Genomic DNA, 15,673 nt, shown 5'->3' with positions numbered 1-15,673 from the left:
GCTTTGTCGTTTCTTCCTGTCAAGTTCAAAACTTGTCGCATTGCCTTGCCCTAGTAGATGCCACTATAGTCTTAGATCCCGATCAATGCCATTTTGGGGGAATGGAGCTGAGACTATATCCTACGGGTAGAGGGACAGATGTGTATCGCACCCCCTCATTTCTCACTCTCTTTAAACCAAGTGTGGCATAGATCTACTTTAGTTTGAGTTGACTTGAAAATTCAATGAATCACTACATGAGAGAGAGAGAGAGAGAGAGAGAGACTCTAGCATATTGGTGGCCCATCTTTCCACCTCTAGTGGCTCTACGTGTGTGTGTGTGTGTGTGTGTAATCCATATCATTATTGCTCTTACCAACACCTACATCCTACTTAGATCACTGCTAACCACCCCCACATGAGCACAGAGAGAGAGAGAGAGAGAGAGGAGAGAGGGGGGAGGGAAGGAGGAGTCATAGAGATAGTTAGTTGTATATCAAGAGAGGGGGAAAAAGAGACTCTCAAATTCAAATTTGGTTTGGAGGCATCTAGAGGCTTAGAATTAGGTTAGGAGCTTCCCAAGTCTATAACCAATATAATATAGTATACTAGTGTTCCACGCATGCTTTGCACACGGCATGGAATGTTGGGCCGTTGTCTCGAAGAAGTGACAAGCGAAGTAGTTCCTGTGCGTAACTTCGCTCAACAATCCATTTCTCATCTTTCTCTCTGCACTTTTTCCTCTCTATTTCTAATCTTTTTCTTTATCCTCTCTCTCTCTCCCCCCAATTTCCTATGTCTAATTTTCTCTCTCTCTCTTTCTCTACCTTCTATTTTAGTTTATTTTTCTCCTCTCCTAGTTCTCTCTCTCTCTCTCTCTTCCCTCTCTCTCTTTTCTTTTCGTTTTCTCTCCCTCTCATCTTTTTTCCTTCTTTTTCTTCTCTCTCTTCATTATCTTTTTAAAAATTTTCTTTTCTCTCTCTCTCTCACTCTCTTTTAAATGTTAAATTTTATCTCTCTATTATTCTCTCTCTCTCTCTCTGTTTATATTCTCTCTTCTTCTTCCTCTTCCTCTCTCTCTCTCCTCTATTTTTTCTTCTCTCTTTAAATTTTATCTTTCCTCTCTCTCTCTCTCTCTCCTTCTTCTTCTTCTTCTTCTTTCCCCCCTCAGTTTCTCTTAAAGTATGTACATTTTATCTTTTCTCTATATATTGTTCTCTCTCTTTATGTTCATATTCTCTCTCTTCTTCTCCTCTCTCTCTCTCCATCCCCTTTTCTTCTCCTCTCCTTTCTCCTAATTTTTATTTTTTTCTTCTCTCCCTCTCTCTCTTTTAAATTTAATCTTGTTTCTCTCTCTCTCTTCCCCCCCTCTCCTTCTCTCTCCCTTCCCTTCTCTCTCAAAAAATATTTAAATTTAAAAAAGACTTTTCACTTTCCTCTTTTTTTCCATCTCTCTTCCTCTTTTCCTCTTTCTTCTTCTTCTTCTTCTTCTTCTTCTCTCTCTTCGTTTTTCTTCTCTCTCTCTCTCCCCTCTCTCCTCTCTTTTCCTTCTCTCTCCTCCTCTTTTTTCCTTTTTCTTCTTCTCTCTCTTCATTCTCTCTTTAAAGTTGTTTCTTTTCTCTTTCTTTTAAATGTTATCTTTCCTCTCTCTATAATTCTCTCTCTCTTTGTTCAAATTCTCTCTCTTCTTCTTCTTCTTTTCTCTCTCTCCTTTTTTTATCACTGTCTCTCTCCCCCTTTTCTTCTTCCCCCTCTCTCCTCCCTTTCTTCTTTTCCTCTCTCTCTCCCTTAAATTTTACATTTTCTCTCACTATAATTCTCTTTCTCTCTTCGGTTCCCCTCTCTCTCATCTTCTTTGCTTCTTTTTCTCTTTGTATCTTTCTCTCAATTCCTCTCAGATTCTCTCTCTCTCTCTCTCTCTCTCTCTCTCTCTCTCTCTCTCTCTCTCTCTCTCTCTCTCTCTCTCTCTCTCTCTCTCTCTCTCTCTCAATATTTCTATTTTCCTCTATTTCTCTTTCAAGTTTTTTTCTCGCTCTCTTTTCTCTCTATTTTTTTCTTTTCTCTCTTTCCCTTTCTCTCCCCCTATTTTCTCTCTCTTTCAAATTATATATATTGTCTATGTGTGTGTCTCTCTCTCTCTAAGTTAAAAACTATATTAAAAATATTTACTTTTAAAAAAAGACTATTCTCTTTTCTCTTTTCTCCCCCCTCTCCATCTTTTTCTCTTTCTTCTTTCTCTTTTTTTTTATCATTCCTCTTCTTCTCCCTCTCAAAGTGTGTGAAAAACTATGTCAAAATAACCTTAAATTTAAAAACTATGTCAAAATAACTTTTTTTTATCATTCCTCTTCTTCTCCCTCTCAAAGTGTGTGAAAAACTATGTCAAAATAACCTTAAATTTAAAAAAGCTTTTAAAATTTTTAATTAAAAAGAAAGTTTAAATTAAAAAGTTTTATCTATGAGAGAGAGAGAAAGAGAGAGAACCTAGGTCCTACACATGAGAAAGAGGGGAGGGGAAGAAAAAGATTTAATTTTAAAAAGACTATTCTCTTTCTTCTTTCCCTCCATCTCTATCTTTTTCTCTTTCTTCTTCTTCGTCCTCTCTCTCTCTCTCTCTCTCTCTCTCTCTCTCTCTCTCAAAGTGTGTGAAAAACTATGTTTGAAAACTTTAAATTAAAAAAGATTTTAAATATGTTTAATTTAAAGAAAAGTTTAATCTAATTGTGAAATAGAAGAGAGAGAGAGAGAGAAACTTTTGATTTAAAAAGAAGTTTGATTTAATGAGAGAGAGAACCTAGGCCTTACACATGAGAGAGAGGGGAGGAGGGGGGAGGAATTTAATTAAAAATGGGAGGGGGAAAAGAAAGAGAAAGATTATAAGTGAGAGAGAGGGGATGGGGTTTTAATTTGAGAGAGAGAGCCTAGGCCCTACAATGAGAGAGAGAGGGCGGGGGGGGGGGGGGGGGGGGGATACTTTTAATTCAAAAGGGAAGGAGGAAGAGAAAATGAGAGATAACACTTGAAAGAGAGGGGATTTTAATTGAAAAAAATAAGGTTTGGAAAAGGGGGTAGGTTCGGGAAGCCCTTTGGAAGTTTGAGGCTTTCTGAACCTACCAAAGAAAAATAGTAGTAAGATATATGTAGATGCATATGTCTTCTATATTATTCTTGTATGGCTTATGTCTTGCCCAATATGCAAGTCGGATCTCTCTTGGTGTTTCAAATTTCCAACCTATAAGTATAGCCTAGACCTTAGGGTATATAAGGTGAGTATATCCATACAATGAAAATAGTATTTTCCCATGATATTGTTTATCTCCTTGTCTTTGCTCAATACATTGTGCTCCAATGCTCCAATTTGCTTACTGTTACACACCCTATGTCACATCTTGCAATGCGTACAAAATAGCTTAGCAAAGTTGTATCCTTTCACATCACTTGGAAAAGGTCCTTGTACGTGAACAAAAGATCCTATCCACAGTTGCATACCCAAAGAGTTGAGAGGCATGTCCTACCAAGTGGATGCAAGGATCGTATAGAGGTTGAAGGATACCACCCTTGTGGAAAAAGGCGATTGAAGGATACCACCCATGTGTTTAAAATAGCCTATAAAATGTTAGCCTGATGTGGTTGATGGTTTTAACTTTTGTGGCCTAGGGCTTGTGAATGGTTGTAAAGAGTAATTCGTTAATCAATGTAATATAACTACCGCATCACAGAAAACACGCCTGGTTGTAGCGGGGATAATCGGGCTAGTCTGCTCGCACGCAGAGGGATGGGGGTGGAGTGGATTTGGGTTGAGACCCTTGCAAGCCCTGTTAACCGACGGAAAATGGATGTGTTAGTTAGTAGGCAGAGTGACAATAAAACGGCGCCAATGTGGAGGAGCTTCCCGGAGCAACCCTCGATTACCTTACCACCTACCTCACTGCACCATCGTCCTCTTGCCCCCACTCACACACATGGAGCTCTGGCCAGCCTTCTATCTGGTTTTTCGTTGATATCTCAACATGTGAAAGTGTATCCCAGATTTGGATCGAGAAAATGCGATTGCGTCTGCAAATCTCCGTTCCGGGAGGATTACAAATAAAAGTGATATATTAAAAAGTACAAATTTGTCATGACTGCTGGAGTAGCTCAGTTGGTTAGAGCGTGTGGCTGTTAACCACAAGATCGGAGGTTCAAGCCCTCCCTCTAGCGTTACCTTGCCCAGATATAAATGTTCTCTTGATCCCAAAATTTTGTCCAACTTTGGGCTTTTCCGTTCTATAAATTAAACTTTCTCAACTATTGACCTCTCCCAAAAACTTTTGATTTTTAAACCTTCGCATAAAGCTTTAGGGTAAAGGGAGCCATGTTCTAAAAAGGTAACCACTTTAGGGTAAAGGGAGCCATGTTTTAAGAAGGTAACCTAGACACTTCAAAGTTCAAATTCACAATTGTTCTATTGTTTGCATGGAAAATATTCGACATGCAAGGCTTCGCTCACATGAAGCGAGAAAATCACAAATCTTTTTGACATGCAAGGCTTCGCTTGTATGAAGAGAGCGAATGACAAATCTTGTGCCATGATTGATCCACTAAATTGATTGAGCATGCTTGCTATTAATAACTAAAAGTAAGCTAAGATAATGCCATAGGAGAGGACTAATGAAAACACAATGCTCACATATCTAAATCATTAGAACTTCAATGCCATAAAACTCACTTTGTCATCATTCAAATTGTTTGTGATTACCTATTTACTGGCCCCTTCACCCTAGTGAGTATATTTTATTCTATGATACTTTGTTTGAATTGTTCTCAAAATTACTCTAGCACCATTGTGCAACAATATATTTATTATGCTTTTGGAGTAGGCCATGTCCAAAAAACATTTGAGTAACTTCAATATTTCCGTTTGCTCATGAAATTTCTAGTAACTCAAACCCTCCCATTGACTCAAAAACTTTTAAGTAGCCTCGACCCTTCCACCACCACCTTAGCACACTATTAAACTTCTTGTGAACTTTGGAAATATTTGACCACATTTAGAAACTTTCAAGTAGTTGCTTGAGAACCTTTATGACAATTTGACCATACATATAAAACTTGCATCTAGAAAATTATTTTTGCCACGCTAGACAACCTCATTTTAACTTTATCATAGCTACAAGTACACATCTCAAATGTAGCTTAACAATACGACAACAACATTTTCATTTTTGAGAGCAAAGCCAACCATCTCTTAATGGTTGATGTAGGCCATTTGTCCCCATTGTTGCATGTGCTCATAACATCCATAAAGTTAGGTTGACTCATGATCATAGATGTATTTTCATCCACAAATCTCTCTCTCTCTCTCTCTCTCTCTCTCTCTCTCTCTCTCTCTCTCTCTCTCTCTCTCTCTCTCTCTCTCAACATGGAAGTTTTTGTCACTCAAACATTCTAAAAAGTTTCTCATGACAAATCTAAAAAATGTATCTACCTCTCATGGGTTTGGGTGGTATATATTTATGAAGATGGACTTATGTAGATTACTATATATATAGTAGATATATTATTTTTCTTCACTAATCACAATGTACCATCATTGCCTCCCTCCCTCCTTCCCCTTACTCTTGAGAAAAAGAAAAATTATTATAGTACATGTTGTGCACACATATCCCATTAATGGCTCTAGTATGGAGCTAAAGTGGAATGAATGTTAATGAACTTCTAATACCCATCTCATTCCTATGCTTACATTATTGACTGCATCTTTCATAAGAGTATACCACTTTGTCATCAATAGTAACTACAACTTGCACACTTGGCCCATGATCTATGACTATGTCACCACCAACACCTCTCTTATCCTTGCTGCCATGCTAGCTTGTAACAATCAATGGCCAAGTAGACATCTCAATTACCCAACCCTTCCACTTCCTAGACTAGGCACCCACATCTAGGGAACACTTGGAAGGAAAGATCATGTAAAACTTGGAATTATTATGTACATCTCTTATCTCCTTTATCTCAAATAATTAAAGTGTTTGAAGTGTATCATATATTTCAAATCATAAAGGGTTTAAGGCATGTTATCTAGGTGTTTTAGAAAATGTGTATATGCTATCATCTTCAAAGAAGTTGTATTATCTTACTAACATTGCAAAGTAAAATACTAGATAAAATTTCTTTACTTCTTCCTTTCATTCTATCTATATTTTATTCTTGTCTATCACTTGTATGCGAGAGAGAAATGTTATTGTAAGGACACATGCATGTGCACACACCCCCACCCCCCCCCCCCACCCAATTCCCACACACACTGTAATATACTCACATTTTTTTTGTCACACACACAAACATTGATAATCCAACACACACACCAATGTTGATAAACTCCACAAAGGGAACACAAAAGAATAAGTGAGTTAGTATCAATTGGTAATTAGTAAGTTAGTGATGAGCATTAGTTAGACTAACTATACTTAGGGAGGGGGGAGGTGGCCATTTCAAGCCATTGTTGGCCACACACCCCCCCCTTTGGAGTTGCCTTCAATAGTGCTAGCCACTTTCCCCCATCACCATTTCTACCCATCTATGATATACCCCTTTCCCCCTCCAAAAAAAAATAGTAACATAGTAGATAAAATAGACTTACTGCTTCCTTCCATTCTATCTATATTTTGTTGTTGATCAAAGAGTGTGCACAAGAGAGAGTGCATGCACACACACACCCATTCCCCCACACAATAATATACTCACCTCTTTTTCATCACATGCACGAACATCGATAATTCATCACACACACATATGGTGATAAACTCTACCAAGGGAACACAATAAAATAAGCAATTTAGTATTAATCATTAGTTAGTAGGTTAGTGATGAGCATTAATTAGTTCACTATACTTAAGGAGGGTGGAGGTGGCTCCCCCCCACCCTTGGCACCTTGCCCCCAAAATGATCCTTTGCTCCTCTTCCTCCTTAAGAATGAATGCCTCCCCTCCTCCTTTGCATGCTTCGCTTCCCCTCCATAATATATATATATATATATATATATATATAGCAAGCCAAGAGGTTGTTCCAAAGGTGCAAAGAGAGAGAGAGAGAGAATTACAAAGAGGTCGGGATAAAAGTGAGAGAAGAGAAAAGAAAAAAAGAGATAGAGGGAGAAAGAGAAAGAGAAACATGAAGTGAAAACAAAGATGGCAAGGATAGAAGCATGTGTGCAAGATTCAACTAGTATATCCCCCCCCCTTTTTTTTCCTTATACTTTCTATCTTTCACTCCCATGTAGCTACAATGCTACAAAATATACATGGATGAAAAGGGATCATTTTCAAATGTAATGAATGAATCTAGGCATATGAACACCATCAATAATATCTAGGTTCTTTATGTTTATTATTAACTTAAATTAATTAAATAAGAAAGGCTACAAAATTATTGTTATTTCTAGGATAAACATTAGACAATAAAATAATTTTGTGTTTTTGAAAAAACACTACAAAAGAGAAATATCAAAGAAATAGTCAAGAAATCATATATCCACTTAGGAAAGAAATTATCAAAAAAATCAAACACTCAAAAAGAACTAGGAAAATTTTATTATAAACTTAATTACTAAGGGGACAATTCAAATAGTAAATATGCTAGATAATTCATTGGAAAATTTGTATTATGTTGGAAATACTAAGTGTTATAGTATTTGGTCCAAAAATATCAAAGAAATTATGATAAAATTCCTAGTGATAAAAATTCTAGGGAATTTTTCTAGCAATAAAAATTCTAGGAAATTTTCTAGTAAAAAAATAGAGTGAGAGAACCTATTAGGAAAAATCATATGTTTAGGTGGAATACCAAGCAAGGGTATAGGAAGTAGAGTACGGTTAGAAGTCACTAGGAACATGCATATGATGGCACTCTACGAATATTTCATCTTGTATAGTATAGAAACCTTGAAGCTAGAGTACTTACTATAGGTATGTGCAAGTTTGATGAGTCTGAAAATAGGGATCATACATATAGTGATTGCCATCTCTTAATTTATCCTAAGACAAAGTTTTGAAAAATAGAATAGGTCCAATATAGATGAATGAAACTTAGGACTAAAGTATAGGACATTGTAAGTGATCTTAGGTGAATGAACTAGACCTTGCTAAGATAAACATTGTTCATATAGAGCGGCAAGAGAGGGATTAAGAGATTTGCTTGAATTCCCTAGTTGGTAGGAATGGTAGACAAATATATAGGATATACAATACGGTTTGAATTACACATAGTGACGATATGAAATATCCTTTTACTAGAGTTAGGGATCATGCAATGATAGACTATTTGAGTATGAGGTTAGTTGAGGTAGAGGAATCCAAAGACCTTTTGGAATTATGTATTGTGTTGCAATGCAAATAATTTAAATAATGATCTTGTAAGGGGATACAGTAAATGTAATGTTTTTTGCAATCATACATTGTGTTTGGGTGGGGGTGATGCTATTGAAGATAGGGATCGTGCAATGGTATCATGTTGAGATGTTGCAATTGGAACCTAGTTATTAAAGTTCAATTGTTATTTGGTGGAAATATTTATAGTTGAATTTGGCCAGTTATGGATGTGGCTGAAGAGCCTGACTATCATGATGTGATGAGGATATTGTCAAATTGTAAGGCATGTACTCTCCCCAAGTCTTCTTGTGATCATCTTACCACCCAGCCAGATATTTCCATCTAGAGTGTAGACTACCACATAGTCAAGAGGTTAAACATGCAAGGATGTTTTCCCCTTATGGCAGCACAAGAACCAATGGGGTTCTGGTCAAATAGGCAATACTCATGAGCAATCCTCCAATAGGGAAGGAGTCCTTGATATGGGAATGGTACATGGTGATGGGGATCATAAAGGCTTTGAATTTCAAGAGAGGGGTTAGGGTGAGAAAGGGACCTCGATTAGGGTCAAAATATCCAATGACAAAGATAAAAGTCTTGGACTTGGCACTAGAGATGATGATTATATAAAATGAACTTAATTGTTGGGAAAATATTATTTTGAATTGCTTTTGTGTGGTGATTAAAGGAATTCATTGAACCTCTTGTAATGGACTAATTAAATAAACTTATTTTATACATCTCACAACGTCATAGGGCCTAAGTAGATAACTAAGCATGTTAGGTGAGTGAGTAGAACTTAGGGCGTAGAAAGAGGGTAAACCATTGTCATGATGATATTGTCTTACGAATAGGTGGACTCGATGAGTCAGGTGCTCCACGATTCCAAAAATGATTAAAATAGGAATAGAATCGAATGATGACTTTGTAAGACTACTGTCTTTCATCTTGATTAAGCACCATTTTAGAGGGGCCAAAGTGAGATTATGCCTTACGGGCCGAGGGATTGAACTCAACTCTCCTTCATCTCTCACTCTCTTTGAACCAAGTTTGGTGATCAGTCTACTCTTGGCTTCAGTTTTGCAAAGTGACGTTTCTTGGTTGGGTGCTAGATTGTTGATGGAGACTGTTAGGTCATAGGTCCCTCAAAGTCAATCTTAGTGGGTTGGACAATGCCAATAAATAGATAATGTTTATCTCATTCTGGACAGGATGGTTTGGATTTTTTAAGGTTAGACACTTTGGTTCTCCAAGATAGACTCGAAAGTCATTTGACTGATTAAGTCCATGAATCCTAAGGGGTCTAGACAATGTTGTTTAGGAGAGGCATCCTAGCGACTACCAAACGTCCTCTCCCTTGGCTTGGCTAGGGGTGACACACACACACACACACACACACACACACACACACACACACACACACACACACACACACACACACACACACACACACACACACACACACACACACACACACACACACACACACACACACACACACACACACACACACACACACACACACACACACACACACACACACACACACACACACACACACACACACACACACACACACACATTCAACATGCTTTATTGGTGTAGTCAAATGTCATTTGGGCCAAGGCCATGTTCATGTGCAAATTGAGCATGGTTACTTTGACAATCAAGAAGTTAATGATGAAGAACTAATCATTTCTATATTGATTAAATTGTTGCAAGTTGTAGTTAGGACAAAGCTTGCTGAAGGGGTGAATGGCTTTGTTGGGAGTGGCATGGCTTGAGAATGTGCACTAGCACCAAGTAGTAATCAGTTTATATGTTGCTGCAAAGTCACAACATGTAGTGACCTATCATACCTATAGCATGGGTCATATCAGTCAATGGTCAAAACTAGGCAAGGTATCATGATGCATGGTCCACCTCCTTACCAAATGGACTTACCATTGGTGGAAGTTGAGACCTCATGTTGGCATTCCCATTTGTAGTCATGGAGTCCCATATCGATGTCTCAAAAGAAATGCACAACACTCCTTATTTTGAAGCTCAAATGTGTTCCCTCGAGGATGGTAGGAAGTTGAGATGTCATGTAGGTATACCCATTTGTAGTCATTGAATCCCAAACTAATATCTCAAAAAGAGATGCATCACACTCCTTAATTTGAAGCTTAAAGGTGTTTCCTCAAAGATGCAAGTTACCAAACTTGATCTCCTATTGCTAGCTATTGGCAATAGGTGAAAAATAGATATCTCACCACTCAATTGTATCTTCCTAGATAGCACTTAGCCTTAGAGAAGGGACGTGCATTTGGTAGGCACCAATAAGTGTGATCTGTAGTGAGCCATTGTTGGCCAAAATAAGGGCTAGAAGAGCATTGGGCTTTGTGTTCGATCCTTACTAAAGCACTAAACAACCATTCACTACATTTCCAATGGCATTGCAGCTCAACATAATATTCAAAGAATAAATTACCCCATTATGTTTAAGTCATTCTACATGCTAAGCTCTACCAATATTATTTCATCCATTCCCACAAGCATCTCACTTTATAATCCTCCATTCTTGTTCATTAAATAGTAGCAACAACTTGAAGGCCATATTCATACTTGCATGGTAATGTAAATTTCTTAAAACCATAACACTACCATCCTTGCCGCAATCAAAGACCAAACATAATTACGTGACTCATTTGAAGGAATTCATCATAAAATGTTTGACTTTTCAATTATAGGCCTAGCTAAAATTACACTTTAAATGAGAGTTTAAAGTATGCCAATCCTTCATCACAAAGATTGGCCTTAGTTATTTTCTTTTGCACAAGACTATGGTGTAGATAAGAGAGGTTGGCACATATATATAAATCTATCAAATAATCTTGCTATTCTCCTCTTCAAAGGACAACATGGACATAGACGTAGACAAAAGAGGTTGAAAATAACATGAATATACTAAATGGCATTGTCTTTTTATATTCAAAGACATGAAATGGAGGTTGAAAACATTTACTCGAAAACTTTTTCAAGAGAGGTATTCCAACCTAGAAAACTCAAATGTCTTTGTAGAATTGGATTACATTGAAAATTGAAGGTGTTAACCCTCTACCGATAAATTCAAGTGCTATGAAATAGATCAATCACTTGTTGCATAAACAGTAACATAGACACAATTCTTATTGATGGAGACAAAAGAGGTTGATGGATACAAGATGAATTCATTGATTACAAGAGGTTGAGAAATAGCACAAATAGAGTAAGGGGTTAGAACATATTATGAATATATCAATCAATCTTCTCTTCTCCTTTGCTATACAAAGGATGACATAGATGATTTCTTCTTTTCTTCTCCTAGAGGGAAGCTAGCAAAAGCACATACGTTGGATAGGCGAGAAGAAATGAATTCATCGCTTCTCCGATGGCAGGGATGATATCGACAAAGGTTGTTCCAAGATTAAAATGTCGATGGAGTTTAGTCTTATGTTTATGATGGTTTTACGACAGATGCAAGTTTATGATGGAGTTATGTCTTATGCAGGCTAGACGCAAGTTTTAAATGTTAATGAAGGTTTTGTTCGAAAGGACCTTGATTGGACCCGGCGTATTCCAAATGTCAGCTTTCGAAGAATACGTTGTAGATGGAGCTTTGTCTTATGATATGATTGTTACGGGAGATTAGTCGAACCTTGTTGAATAAAACGATTTTAATATACTTTAATAATGTCTAAAAAGAAATTGTATGGGAAGATTATTGAACCCGACGTGAATCGAACACGCAACCTTCTGATCTGGAGTCAGACGCGCTACCATTGCGCCACGGATCCACTGTATAAATCGGCCTATATATGCTTATTGTGTAGTGTATCAGAAAATCCCGGCACAACCATCTTCTTTGGCTACCAATCCCCTCATTACTAGAGGGCACTTCAAACTTGCATAAGAGCAAAGTAAACAGCATCCCCTCTATGGAGACTATCTTATTTGTGATGAAGAGTATTAAGAAGAATATTGAATTGACTAGCATGTTAAATGTTCTTTAGGAGTCTTTTTCTTTAAAGAAATTTATCCATTTTGTATCAAAATGTGGAATTGACTAGCATGTTCGATGTTCTTTAGGTTGTTTATTCTTTAAAGAAAAGTATCATTTTTGTATGAGGTAGAGCAAACGTTTATATTTCATAACATGATTAGGCCTAAATTGCACACAACAATTGCAACAATGTTATGAAATGTTCATAAAAATATTTGTTCTTTGCGCACTGCCAAAGTGACATTGTAAGGGAATCAAAGTTGCCATGAAATTTCACTCCTCCTAAACTAGCCACTTGATAATTAGTTAATCAAATCACATTCCAACATATGAGACATCATTACTTGGACACGCTATATCACTTTGCATGGAAGAAATGATATATTATTGCATGATCATATAGCATGTCACCATGTGGTAACTCTATTTGTGTTGCATAGTTGACCTATTGGGTGATATTTTTATTATTTTTGAGGAGGTTTCATCTCTTAGGCTCTCTCATCAAAATTTGGACTACTTTATTAGTTCCTCAATAGTAACTTCTCAAGTAAATCATACAAATGAAACATGGAGGTCAATGTTACTCAAGTGTTGGAGGTAGCAATTACTTATATTTTATTCTCATAACTTAGTCATTGAGTATGTAACAATTAGTGTTACCCTCGACTAGGCAATTTATTCCTTGGAGTATATACTAGTTAGTGAATGTGCGATTTGTTCAATGGACATATAGCAAATCACCATTACTCTTTCAATCCTCCATTAATTCTTGCATTGTTGTTGATACATTGATTTTATTGAATGACTTGACATTTTAGTTATTTGTGTGGAGATAATAATCTTCGAAAGGTTTAGGCACTAGAGATGGGGGCAATGACACTATTTTTCTAAGCATAGTTGTATATATTTGACACTTACTATTGGTGAAGAATATTTTACAATCAGCTTGTATATTTTGTATGGTCGTCACATTTTGTATAAGATTTTATACTTGTTCATGAGAAGCCTAGACTAAGGTTATTTTATTCCAAGATTAGGCGATGGGAACTATAAGGAAAAAAACTAATGTAAGCCTTTATTGTGGTCTAAAAAGAGGTGGAGAATTAATACATAATACAAGCATGAGAAAGAGGGCCATTCATGCTTGGGAAAAGATAGGATCTAATATTTTGTCTTGCACTTGTTTCTTTTGCTTTGAATTATTTCTTTTCATTGTTCCTTGTGCTAGTACTTTAGTAATTTATAAAGTGGTATTAGAACTACATCCCAAGCTTAGTTCTTAGCCATGGTGGATGAGTGTTGTTTTGTAATGTGATCAGTTCTATTAATATGGGGTAAAAATATATTTACAACATCCCATAGGATTACTCAAAATTTACCAAAAGCCTTGGTAACTATTTTGTAATTGGCCCAAATGCCCTTCAAAGCTCAAAATGCTTCTTTGACTTCTCTAATGCATTTATTAAATAGCATTATCTATATAATTTCTACTAAACTATGCTCTTCATCTCATTCTAATATTCCTTCTTGCCCAAACATTCTTCATGGTCAATGGTCTCACTATCATCCATAACTTCTAGTCCTCACATTTCAAGTAGCCTCTATTGATTATGCCATGAAATCCCACCTACTCCATGTAAATCTCAAAGGCTCTCCATATCCTACTAACATTGTGACGCTCCTAGAATAGACAAAATATGTCTTCCTCAGCTCAACCATAGAAGAAGCACATAGTCTAATCTACTTGAATTTTTTGATTGGGGGCCTTTGTTAGAACCTTTTGAAACAATACCCTCCAAAAGGAAGGAATTAAGTCGATTTGAGGAAGTGGACATCCATATACTCCTACACCTCTTTGCCCATTCTTTTAAAGAGTCATTTGGAATCAAATCTCTAAGCTTTTCTTTAGCTTCTACGAGTACTATTCATCTTTCGTCGCGAACCTAGGTGTGCTCTTGAGCTTAAAAAGCCTTAGCTTCTTGTTGTTTGCCTAGCACAATAGGATCTCTCCCTTTTTAGGGATATGTGAGGTAGATCATGATTCTTTATTTTTTGTATATATGCTCTATATCCATTTGAGCTCCCTATTCTTAAGACTATACTCATTTTTAGTCTACTCCCCTGATTTCCAACTTGTTGCACTTGGATCCCACATGTTAGCTCATGTCTTGATTCCTTTTGCCACAATTTTGTTGGCTACTTTGGGCATGTCTTGCAATGAGACATAGTCATTATCATAGGCCTTGTTCATAATCTATATTGATTAGAGTGAGGGGTTCCCTCTAGGGATAATTTTAGTACTAATATTCATTGATTGGATATATTTTTATATATTTCATTTTTTTGATAGTTGAATTATACTTTTGAGTTTTATAATTTGCTAACATTTATAAGGTATATCAAGGTTATGAAAGCTCTTTCTTCATTCATGTGAAACATATTTTACACTTTCTTGGACGCTAAAATATAATTTCTATTAATATGGAATAATAGAGGGACTTTAGTTACAAAAGCCATGTTAAAGCCGTTTTGTGAATCTAGACATGTCCTCTCTCTCGATTTTACCAAGTAGGTAGGGGATACCTAGAAACCATGAAAGTTTTGATGCTATTGTTGGCCACTTAGTAGTGACATTGGTCCCTACAAAGATAGCTTTGTTCCTAGTGTCCTAGATTGCCTTAGGAGTACTGATCCTAATTATATTTAGCACAACCCTCCCTTCTTGATCTAGCTTATTGCTTTCCCCAAAGATACATGCTTGAAGTGTGATGCTCGATGTCACCAATGTGTGGGAGTACCTCATTCTAGATCTACTGTGTCTTATAGCCATTCAAGAATAGGTGTAGTATGACTTCCTCCTCTCTGCACATGCATGTACCATCCCTAAAACCTCTTTGGTGCATTTTTCTCGCGATGATCATGGCACCAATTATGATCCTCCATCCAAAAATTTTGTCCAAGAGTGGGATTCTAAGTCCCTAGAGGTTCTTCATGATTGTCTCAAATCTGCTAGAGTCTTATCTTTACTTTCTAGAGCTTGCATACCCTTTCCACTCCACTATTCCTACAGCTCAATAGACTTTTCAATAACTTGGTGTTGAGAGCATCTTGCATGGGGTTCTCCTTAATCTTCAATGTTAGGTACTTACTACTGATGTCTGTTAAACTACACGTGCCCTATTGAATAATTCTTCTTTCCACCACTTCCCATGTGAACCTTGTGTTTCTTGATAGATTCCATGTCCTTGCCCCTTCTTCCCCACTAATAACCCTATTGTCCCCCTCAACCAAGTGCTTAGCTTTGCTTAGCCCCTTTACT

At 36.9% G+C, this 15,673-nt stretch overlaps 2 non-coding genes across 2 annotated transcripts; one reads left to right on the top strand and one right to left on the bottom strand.

The window, feature by feature from the left end:
- The first annotated feature begins 4,105 nt into the window (after positions 1-4,105).
- TRNAN-GUU (transfer RNA asparagine (anticodon GUU)) lies at positions 4,106-4,179 on the top strand. The gene has a single exon. It is a non-coding gene; the product is annotated as a tRNA-Asn (tRNA).
- A 7,897-nt stretch (positions 4,180-12,076) lies between these two features.
- Positions 12,077-12,148, bottom strand: TRNAW-CCA (transfer RNA tryptophan (anticodon CCA)). Its single transcript has one exon. It is a non-coding gene; the product is annotated as a tRNA-Trp (tRNA).
- Positions 12,149-15,673: the final 3,525 nt, after the last annotated feature.

Source organism: Lygodium microphyllum, chromosome 10 (assembly GCF_053477565.2).
Source record: "Lygodium microphyllum isolate KBCC chromosome 10, Lygodium_microphyllum_v1.1.10, whole genome shotgun sequence".
NCBI classification, from domain to species: domain Eukaryota; kingdom Viridiplantae; phylum Streptophyta; class Polypodiopsida; order Schizaeales; family Lygodiaceae; genus Lygodium; species Lygodium microphyllum.
Note: the sequence above shows the minus strand (reverse complement) of the source record. Positions and strands in the feature narration are given on the sequence as shown.